Here is an 11754-nt window from a genome sequence, read left to right as displayed (position 1 = left end):
CAAACCATTTGATCCCGATCTATCCTTGGATCTTGTTTTCCATCAACTGGTGAGATCCCTCTTTAGCTCAGATCTAGATCTGCACCATAACCCAATCACAGTATTCCAGATCTAGCACTTTATGAGATATTCAATAATTCAGATGATGCTTTGCCAAATGATCTCCTTCCTCTTTTATAGCCTTAGTCCTTTCTCAATACCACGGTCCAAAACCATAGGATCAAAAAACTGTTGGACTAATACCATGAACCAACCATGAAAGTGCGTGAGATCAACACTTTTGGATGCAATACCACGAGCCAAAACCATAGGATCAAAAACTATCGGACTAATACCATGAACCAACCATGAAAGTGCGTGAGATCAACACTTCTGACGAGGTACCATGGTCCAAAACCATAGGTTCAAATACCAAGGACTAACTACCATGGACCAAAGGTAAGTTCTCCAACATATACACGCTTTTCCTTGCATGAAAGTGTGTGAGATCAACACTTCTGACGAGGTACCATGGTCCAAAACCATAGGTTCAAATACCAAGGACTAACTACCATGGACCAAAGGTAAGTTCTCCAACATATACGCGCTTTTCCTTGCATGAAAGTGCGTGTACTTTTCTCTACATGAAATAAACTTTTCTCTGCATAAAAGTGCGTGAACGTTTCTCTACATGAAATAAAATTTTCTCTGCATAAAAGTGCGTGAACTTTTCTCTACATGAAATAAACTTTTCTCTACATAAAAGTGCGTGAACTTTTCTCTATATGAAGGAAACTTTGTTGCACTATAATTTATCAAATAAATTTGCTGCACTATAATTTATCATTTGTGTGATTTGCCATCAAGGACAACACTTGTCTCATAATGCCAACAATCTCCCCCCTTTGGACTTGTCATACTGAGAATTGTCATCTGATATCTCTTCCGTAGATTCATCTAGATATATATAAGTGAGTTGATCTTCTATGAGTTGTTTGCCATCAAGTACAACACATGCATCATAATGCCAACAATCTCCCCCTTTGGACTTGATGGCAACAATACCAAATCACTCTCCCCCTTTGACATCAAGGGCAAAGGGCGAACCAAGATATTCTCTTTCCTAGAAAGGCATTCCGCTGTTCATACTCCCCCTGAGTACCTGTTGAAATCTCTGAATGAGCTCCCCCTTTGTATATGCCATGGTGCACCAATCTGTCCATGCTTTTTCTGAGAACATGCTGAAATCTCTGCTCTGCTGAAATATGCTTGTTCATGCTCCCCTTGACTGTTAAGCAAGGTCTGCAAAAAGATGTTCTACAAGAAGTACATGACTTTATACATCATAAATGACCTTCCTATCACCAAATACTCATACATACATCCATCTCCCAACCAAGTGGGGATATACCAGAAAATGACAACCAAGTACATTACATCATTCATCCCAGGCATAGTGGGGAAACCAACATAGGCCGTTACATGACCTTGATATGACTGAAATATTTCATCAAATGACTACAATAGATAGAGACACACTATTACATCATGAGTCTTGATATGACCTTTACATCGAATGATATACATGACATTTATAACAGAGACCAAACACCTAAATAAGATCATGATAAACATCAGCAACGACACTGAATGATCTGCTCCATAGCATCTGTCACCAGCAACTTGTATTAGTGCATGAATCATCAAGGTATGTCCGTATCAACTCATCCTTTTGAACAGAATTCTGTATATACAGAATCATTCTATCATATGTGAGAAACACCATAGCCATCCAGATCTACATGGACCAAGTATCATCAATTGGGAATATCAATCAACATATGTACGAAACAACCTATCATCATATAGGTAAGAACTCATCATCATCATGTCTCCAACAATGCAACATTGAATAATCATCCATGTATCCAGCCAACAATCCTCATCCATATATGTGCCAAGAACAATAGGAATCCTGCATCATATGATCTTTATGCATATGACGACAACAGCATATGAGTGACTCATCATCAAGTAAAGAAGATGTGAATTCAAGCTATGTACTTCTCCTTATCCTTATGAAGATCACCATGTAAGCACCATTAGAGGATCAACCACAAATCTGATCTAAATATCAACTATGTAACCCCAAGAATCATCTGAACAACTCATAACCATATCATAGCAAGATGAATCATTTATCCATATAAGCATCATCACCAAGGACTATTAACCATAATGCCAACAATGCATTAAAAGCATATGCTCCCCCTAAACCTGTGCCTTCTGTCAGATCTGATCATGCATATTAATAAGAAGTATCAAGGCATCAGCAATATCAAGTTAGAACCAAAATACTTCTAACCATCATATCCACACATCATTAGCAAAATGCAACCATTATCAATTAGATAAAAACTGATCCTTTTCTTGAATCTGTCCCTACTGCCTTTCTTCAAACAATCATATACGCGACTGTGCAGTAACAAATCCGCGTATATATGCAACTTCCCTTTATCAAGCTTGCGTAGGAGATTGAAGTTTTACACTTCCGGCTCCCTCTGTTATGTCTGTATAATGTGTTGTGCCGCCACTTTCTGACTGAACTTCCTTTTTCTTCCATATCTTCAAGTGTGATGATGTTTTCTCCTTTTGGTGTGATGTCCGTGCTTTGTTCCTGCATTCCTTTGCTATATGTCCAAGCTTGTTACATGCATAATATCTTACATGTTTCATATTCCTTTTGTAGCAATCAGCAGCTTTGTGACCAAACATATTGCAAGCAAAGCAATATCCATTAAAGTACCTTGACTGAGATGATCTGTTTGTTTGATGATCTTGAACCCTTCTTCTTCTACATCTGGCTGCAACATGTCCAAGGTTATGACATACATAACATTCAACATTATTCATAGGAGGAGTAAAAGATTTTCATTGAATAATTTCTTTCCTTGGTTGATGATGAGATTGACCTTTCATCTCTCTTATCTCCTTGTTGATCATTTTAGATTTCTCTTTAGAGTTCCTTGCCTCACCTTGTGAACTAGATTCACCTTCAACAGATTCATGAAAGCCAAGACCAGTTTTGATAGCAGGAGATCTTTGATTATTAAGAATATCATCCAAGACTTTAGTATTATCTTGAAAACGTAAGAGCTTATCCTTTTCTTCTAATTTACTTTTCAAGATATTTACCTCAACCTGAAGTTGTTCTTCTTTTTCTAGATATTGCTTCTTCATGTCTTCTTCAGCTTTCCTTTCTTCTTCCAATTGATGCTTTAGCTTGAGAATCTCCTTTTCTTGTTCTTCATTCAGATCCTGTTGCATTTGACGAATTCTGAAGGCACATTCTAGCTGAGATTTTAAGCTGATAACTTCGTTTCCCTGTTTTTCAATATCTTGGACTAGATCTTTATTCTGCTTCTTTGATTCTTCAAGATCTTCCTTTAGAGAGTGGATCGTGGCTTCAAGACTTTCATAGTAACTGGATCTATCTCTGAGTTTCTTGATGGTTGTGTTCTTTTCATTGACTTCATTTCTTAGAGATGTTGCTTCAACCTGCAACTTTTGATATTTCTCCTTGAATAACTCTTGTTGAGCCTTTTGTCTAGTAACAGCTTCTTTGAGGGCACCACTCTTTATGTTCAGAAGTCCTTCTTGTTCACTAATTTTGTTTGTCAGCCTGTTAAATTCTGCTTCTATTTGATATCCTTCTTCCTCACCCATAAGAGCACATTCAGTTGTTTCGTTATCACTTCCATCTTTTCCAAATGGATAGATAGCTGGAACATCAGAGGATAGCAAATTCATACCTGATAGTTCATCTTCATTCTGAAATGATTCCGAATCTGAATCTGAATCTGAAGAGCTTCTTATACCTAATCCCCAATCGATTCTCCCACTGTCATAGTTCTTCTGAGATGTCTTCTTCTTCTTATGAGCTTTCTTCTTAAGCTTCTTTCCCATTGTTCCACGGATCTCCTTCAAGCGATCAAGCTTCTACCAAAGGACCTGCTCTGATACCAATTGTTGGAAATAATACTGAGAGGGGGGGGGGTGAATCAGTATTATCACATCAATAAAACTTTTTCATTTCCATATTCAGATTCATATATGCTACTTCCACAACTTCTTATGATTCAGTTAGTTGATCCTTAATGAGTGCATTAGAACATTATCAACCATATTAACAGTAAACAGGTGCAGTAAAATAGAACAGATCATCACACATAAGTCACACACATGAACACCATGATATAAGGTGGAAACCCAATGTGGGAGAAAACCACCTGCTGCAAGTCATCTCAATCTTCTTCTTAATAAGAAAATCCTTTTACAATATTTATGTACTGGTGCAGTCTTATACCAGTACACAGGCTTCTACCTGCAGAGAGCTACAACCCTCTCTCGTTCTCCAGTCTCTCCTGGAAGGGAGCTACCACCCCCTTAGCTCTTGTACTAGCTAAGATACTAGTACGTAGGCGCCGGCCTACAATATTCTCTCCTCCAGGTACCACGTTTCATGCATTTTCAGACTGTATACTCCTGAAGCACAACACATAATCTGAAGGGCCACGTTTCATCCAATTTTCATACTGGACCCATAAATATCATTGAAGCACATAATCAATCAATCTTCTGAATCACCCAATCACCAGATCAATACATATACAAGGATAATATGAGTGTTAGAAACCCGATCTAGTCCATTAGATCCATTACTAGATCTCATCCATCAACACAATCAATCAAACTGAATATGTAGAATACTGACACCATTAAACAGTCATCAGAACACATCAACAACCTGAACCACCTGTAACATTAAACATCATAGCTCAAATGGTATATGCTACTACAATGAACCAAACCTGCGTACATACGTGCTTTCACCAAAGCCAACCCGCGTACAGATCTATAAATATTCAATCATGACTTGCAGCGATTTCAAACTTAAGTTATACCCAGTTCAGATCATTACAAGCGTCAGTATACAGATCTAGAATAAGCATAATCAACTATATAGAGATAGTTCATTTCAAACCATTTGATCCCGATCTATCCTTGGATCTTGTTTTCCATCAACTGGTGAGATCCCTCTTTAGCTCAGATCTAGATCTGCACCATAACCCAATCACAGTATTCCAGATCTAGCACTTTATGAGATATTCAATAATTCAGATGATGCTTTGCCAAATGATCTCCTTCCTCTTTTATAGCCTTAGTCCTTTCTCAATACCACGGTCCAAAACCATAGGATCAAAAAACTGTTGGACTAATACCATGAACCAACCATGAAAGTGCGTGAGATCAACACTTTTGGATGCAATACCACGAGCCAAAACCATAGGATCAAAAACTATCGGACTAATACCATGAACCAACCATGAAAGTGTGTGAGATCAACACTTTTGACGAGGTACCATGGTCCAAAACCACAGGTTCAAATACCAAGGACTAACTACCATGGACCAAAGGTAAGTTCTCCAACATATACACGCTTTTCCTTGCATGAAAGTGCGTGAGATCAACACTTCTGACGAGGTACCATGGTCCAAAACCATAGGTTCAAATACCAAGGACTAACTACCATGGACCAAAGGTAAGTTCTCCAACATATACGCGCTTTTCCTTGCATGAAAGTGCGTGAACTTTTTCTCTACATGAAAAACCATAGGTTCAAATACCAAGGACTAACTACCATGGACCAAAGGTAAGTTCTCCAACATATACGCGCTTTTCCTTGCATGAAAGTTCAAATACCAAGGACTAACTACCATGGACCAAAGGTAAGTTCTCCAACATATACGCGCTTTTCCTTGCATGAAAGTGCGTGTACTTTTCTCTACATGAAATAAACTTTTCTCTGCATAAAAGTGCGTGAACTTTTCTCTACATGAAATAAACTTTTCTCTGCATAAAAGTGCGTGAACTTTTCTCTACATGAAATAAAATTTTCTGTACATAAAAGTGCGTGAACTTTTCTCTATATGAAGGAAACTTTGTTGCACTATAATTTATCAAATAAATTTGCTGCACTATAATTTATCATTTTTGTGATTTGCCATCAAGGACAACACTTGTCTCATAATGCCAACAATCTCCCCCTTTGGACTTGTCATACTGAGAATTGTCATCTGATATCTCTTCCGTAGATTCATCTAGATATATATAAGTGAGTTGATCTTCTGTGAGTTGTTTGCCATCAAGTACAACACATGCATCATAATGCCAACAAAAGTTTCTTGTACTTCGTCAACTGAAGCATCTCCAAGCTAGCTCATCATTCCCTACACATCATTATCTTCTTGACAGATTCCCCTATTTGTACTGATTGTATCTTCATATCTTTCCAATGTTGTCTAACCCACTAAAATGAAATAATTATCAGTCTATCCTTTCTTACATTCTTCACTAAATGCAAACACAAACTACTCAATACCTTTAAAAACATGAGACTTTAGAGTCCCTTTAGGTGCTTACAACACCCTTTCCTCATGCAACATTGAAATTTTTAAGCCACTCATCATATATTCATCAACTTTTTCCATTGTAACAACTCCTTCCTTAACATCTCCAATATCTATACGCATATGTTCAAAAAAACTTATCAACCTCAGACACCTCGTTATAGAATAAAAACTTATTTGTTTTAGGCATCCCATCCAGAAATAAAAACCTTTCTACCTCAGGATTTTCTTCCATAACTGAATTTATCCATTGTATATGGTCTCTACCTTGATTACCTTTACAAGACAATTATGTTCTCTTTTCATATTTATAATAGTACTCGGTGACTATTCTTCATCTCTGCATAGAACAAAATTAATGTTATGTTCATCACCTGCAACAATTCTTGCATCCACATACCAATTATCAAATTTAAAATCAATAGGCCCTTTAGCCTCAATAAATGATTATGCCATCATATGTTTATCTTCCAAACAATTTATGAGACTCTCAAAAATTCTCTTCTCAACATCTTCATCGCTTTCATCCTCTCCAAGGATTGATCCCTTTTTTCACAATAGTGAATTTCCACCTTACACTCAGCTTCTCTGAGTTTTTTCTTCAACCTGAAACACATTCTTTGTCTCAGCTTCACTTGCAATCAAGGCCATCTCACTTTCTTCTTCTTTATTATCTAGCCATATCCCTGGTTTCGTAACAACTGCTTTACATTGTCGAGTTCTACTTTTAACTCAACCATTTATCCTTTAAAATCCTCATATGTTACCTACCTCATGCCAGCTACTTTGGCACTTTCTTCCATTTGCTTGTGAATTCTTCCTAAACCCTTGGCATTACTATTAGTAGTCATCCTTTCTTCCTTTTTATTTTGTGAACTCTCCTTGTCCACTTGTGAGCTACAATAAGCCTGCTACATCTTTGTAACAAGTCTCTCAGTTATCACCAGTACCAAGTCGACCTCTTGGTATCTCCCTTCCAAAGGTTCTCTTCTTTAGAATTTGAGTACGTCTACTCTTCAGCTTCTAAATTTTTCATGCTTCTGCACTTCAACTCCTCACCTCTTCACTTCCTCTTTTGAGAACTACAGTTGTCCTCATCTCAACAATTTCATTTGTTGTAGGGGTTCTATCACAATTTCCTCTTCTAAGAGCTCTACTTGCTCCCTCTTCCTCTTTCACAATTTCACTTACTATATGGTTGTTATTGGCTTCCCCTCTTTGTTTATATGCTACATGCAAACGAGATTCTTCATGATCAGAATTAGCATTAAAAACATCATACTTTATAAGATCTGTGTCAAGACATTCCTTTGATTCACTCTACTGAATATGCTTTGTACTAATCCTCTTCTATTGATTCTGCAATTGATTTAGTATCCTTTTAGCTTGGGATATACCTCCTCTACCTTATTAAAAAATATCTATAACTTCAATTTCTTCCTCAGGGCTTCATCCTATAATCATCAATCTCCAAATTTAATGTAAATTGCAAAACAAAACAATTTACCTCATTCGAACCCTCCAAATCTGATTTTGTAAACTTTGTTCCTCCAAGATATTTCTATCCTCTGATCTTAGTCTACTTTTCTTTCTTCATTGCATCTCCAAACACTTCAACCTCTCTATTTTGAGTTTCATAGAGCATTCTAGGTCTGATACCACATGATGTTGACCTAATAACAATTGCACCAATATGTCGTCTTAAAACCCACAGTGCCAAAACTATGGTGAAAAGGTGCTTCCTACAAGCCCAACTTAGGGAGATAAATCCATTTTTAATAGTAATTTAAAATCAAGTGGGAAGAGCCATAAGGGTATAGTCCAAACACTTTTTATAAAACCAATGGATTTAAGCCCTCTTTGCAACAATAGCCACCGAAGCCAAAGGAACACATACATCACATATAGGCATGACCCACTTTATTATCTCCTGGCACTTAAGCTTTCCTCCTACTTCACGACATGCAACCAAGCCTCGTGACCTAGTCCTAACTCTGTAGTGCAACTCTTAATCCACCTGGGACATGTTTCCTAACCTTTGAATTTCTATTCTTTCCTTTTTAATCCTCTAGCCGCATAGGGAAAACCTTCCAGGACACATCATTGTCTTCATCGGTCTCATCAACTAGCACGTCTACTTCATGTCACCACCCACTACATGTCACCCTGGCCTACCCAAAAGTGTGCACAATAGAATCCTTCGGGAGACAGACTCTGGGTAACAGGAATTAATCCTGTCAATTGTTGTTTCCCTAGCTTCCATCAACTGTTGTCCCCGACCCTTTTTAAAGCACGTAAATAACAAACTTTTGGGAGTATTCAACATCCTTGTGGCCCACTTATCAGTCTCGCACCAATAAAGACACTCCACATCATCCCGATGTTTCACACATTGACTGGCTTCCACATTATCCCAGCTCTCTCAAATGATGGGCAAAGGCTTGTGCTTCTAGGAGGAGTGATCACGTGGGCTATTTGTTGGTTGTATGTCCAATATACTGGCTCCAAATCATCATGGTACTTTAAACGTTAGCTCACTGCCACATCTACTCAACGTCTAATCATCTCAACACTCATTTGGTTACTCCCTCTCCGACCTTCCGAGGAAGACCTCCTGGACACGTCACCCGATGTTGTCTCTTGACAATATTTTTCTGACAGAACCTTGAATTATGTTTCCCCGACCTCCATTATGTCACAGACTATCACGAGATCCAAATAAATTAACTGTTCCACTCCTTTCTTTGTTATGTTCTTGGTTGTCATTGTGCTGCTCCTACATAGGAATCACTCTAGACTTCCATGCACACCCCTCTATGGCTTCCTTTTGGCCCTTTGTAGTCTCCACGCTTCCACTGCTCTATTTCTCTGCAAAAATATGATTAAATTGGATCGTTGATTCGGTTCGTTGATAAAAAATAAAAAATAAAAATGATCTTTGCCTCTTGTATGCACTCTGATTCTTCACAATCCTTGAATTCCTTTACTTCTATTGTGCTATCCTTCTAAATGCACTCTCCCTCCTGTGCTTAACTTTGCCTGGTATACATCATGCTTGTATTCAATAATAAAGTGCAATTACACATTATCACAACCAATAAATAGAGGCTCGTTTACACAAACTTCAAACACTCGAACAAAGTTTTCCTCCATTAATAATCACACACACATACAGGAATTTACAAAGACCTCTCTTGGCTTGATTTATATTAATTTGGCCCTTCTTGGCCTAATGGCCATATTCGACATCTAAATCCTTCCTATTCTCCTCTCTTGGTGGTTGCTCAAAATGAATTTTGGGCTTACAAAAATATCAAAAGGATCCTGAACTAGAATTAGTTCGATCCTTAATTCACTCAACTAATAAACTCCTAAGAATCCTCTAGATCCACAAAATATTCTCAAGAAATCTAACCTATCCCAAGATCTCTCTAACTCACCCAAACTCTCAAGGTCTCTTAGAATAATATCTAATTACACGCCAATTACATTAATATTACAATGTTTATAAAATTCCCTTAAAACATATAAAATTACAAACAATTAACAATTAGGGAACCAACTCCCTTAGTAAATGAAATACCCCCAGGTCTTAGTCAAAAGTATTTGACATGGAGGTTGGATGCTCTTGCATCAATATTGGATTGATCACGATGAAATTCATGTTAGCTTGCGTGTAAATTGAACTTTGCAAGAAACAATTGCAATCTTATCTTTGTTTTGTCTACTCTTTGATTATTAAAAAAAAATAAAGGTGGCAATAGAAAATAACTTGTTCTAGGTATTGTTTTCTTTCTCGTTGTTTCTTTTCTTGTTTGGGACTTAATACTTAATCATATGTAATGGTGCTAACATTAACCTTTGTAACATGAGTTCAAATATCTGTAGTAAAAATGTTGTAATACATATTGTGGTGTTTTAATGTGTATTTTTGAAAGAAAGCATTTACAGAAGTCATGTTTAAATATATAGTTCAATAGTTTTGCATAGTGTACCTTTTTTTAATTCAAATTAATATATTTGAACAATGATTTCTCTTTGATATTACTTGAATATATCACGAAGAAATGTTTAAGTTACACAAACATTGTTTAATAAATCTAAACCTCTGTGTAATGTTTTCAATAGGTAATTTACAATATATTTGTTTCATAGCTATGTTTCTATAGGTGTAACAATGAAAAAGATGTCAGCTCACAAAGAAGATAGTGGAACAAGAGGTAATGAATCCAATCATATGGACAAAGGTTTGCTCTTTATGCTTCCACAATCAAGAACATACCGGATTCTTTGTATTTGCACATTAATTATTTTTTGCATTTTATTTTTCCATTTTAATGTTTTTAAAATAGCAAAAAGATACAAACCACTAAGAGAAATGTCTTTTCTTTTCCTATCCAAGCAAAAGGAAAAATAGTCACATTGTCCATAATTGACATTCTCATGGGAAACTCAACATATATTTTTGAAGGAAATGTGTTAGTGTTATATGGTCCCACTTCTAATTCAGTATCTGTCTCACCACCAAAGGCTCAAGTCATACATGTTAATCTGGTTGATGTACATGGACAACTTACAATAACTGCCAACATAAGTGATAAGCCAATTTCTCGATTCTTGTCATATTTATCTATCAGGAGCATTGTACATATAATGGGATTTAACATCATAAAAAAGGGGCAATGCTAGTCACCGCATCTCATTAGCTCCAACATATGTTGTTGATACAATATTAATTCTCTATTCTAAATATCGTCTTACTCCAAATACTATGATTGTTGTGCTTTTAGAAGCCAATATAGATTATTTAGGTGGAAACTTTGCAACACCTATTACAAGATGCTAACAAAACAATCATCAATTCGAAATATATGTCAAAGATGGCGAAACAAATAATGACAATGCCACGACATTCTGTCGAGTCTTATGTCTTCTTATGCTTTGATTTTTACCTATATGTTTTCCCTTCTTTTCTTTTTTTCCATTTATTAGTTTAAGAATTCATGATTTCATTCTCTCCTTGTTGCAACTAATTAAAATTTCTACTTCAACTTTTATCAGGTGCATTTGGCCGAACATAATACACAAAAATTTACCAAAGTGCAAAAAGATATAGTAAGCCAAAATACAACCATGCTTCTGTTCAAAAACATGATTCCAAGTTGTCCAAAAGGATCGCATATCATACATACATGTTTATCAAGTTTCTTTGATGCACTTAACGATGAATCAACAAAAATCTTATTTGTAGATTCTCACAGAAACAATTGTTGAGGCAAGTTTTCAGATGCATTTTAACTTTTTA

This window comes from Pinus tabuliformis, chromosome 3_1 (assembly GCF_031772625.1).
Source record: "Pinus tabuliformis cultivar Carrire ecotype Pingquan chromosome 3_1, CPIR1, whole genome shotgun sequence".
In the NCBI taxonomy this organism is placed as follows: Eukaryota; Viridiplantae; Streptophyta; class Pinopsida; order Pinales; family Pinaceae; genus Pinus; species Pinus tabuliformis.
The sequence above is the reverse complement of the archived record's forward strand: the minus strand, read 5'-3'. Positions refer to the sequence as shown.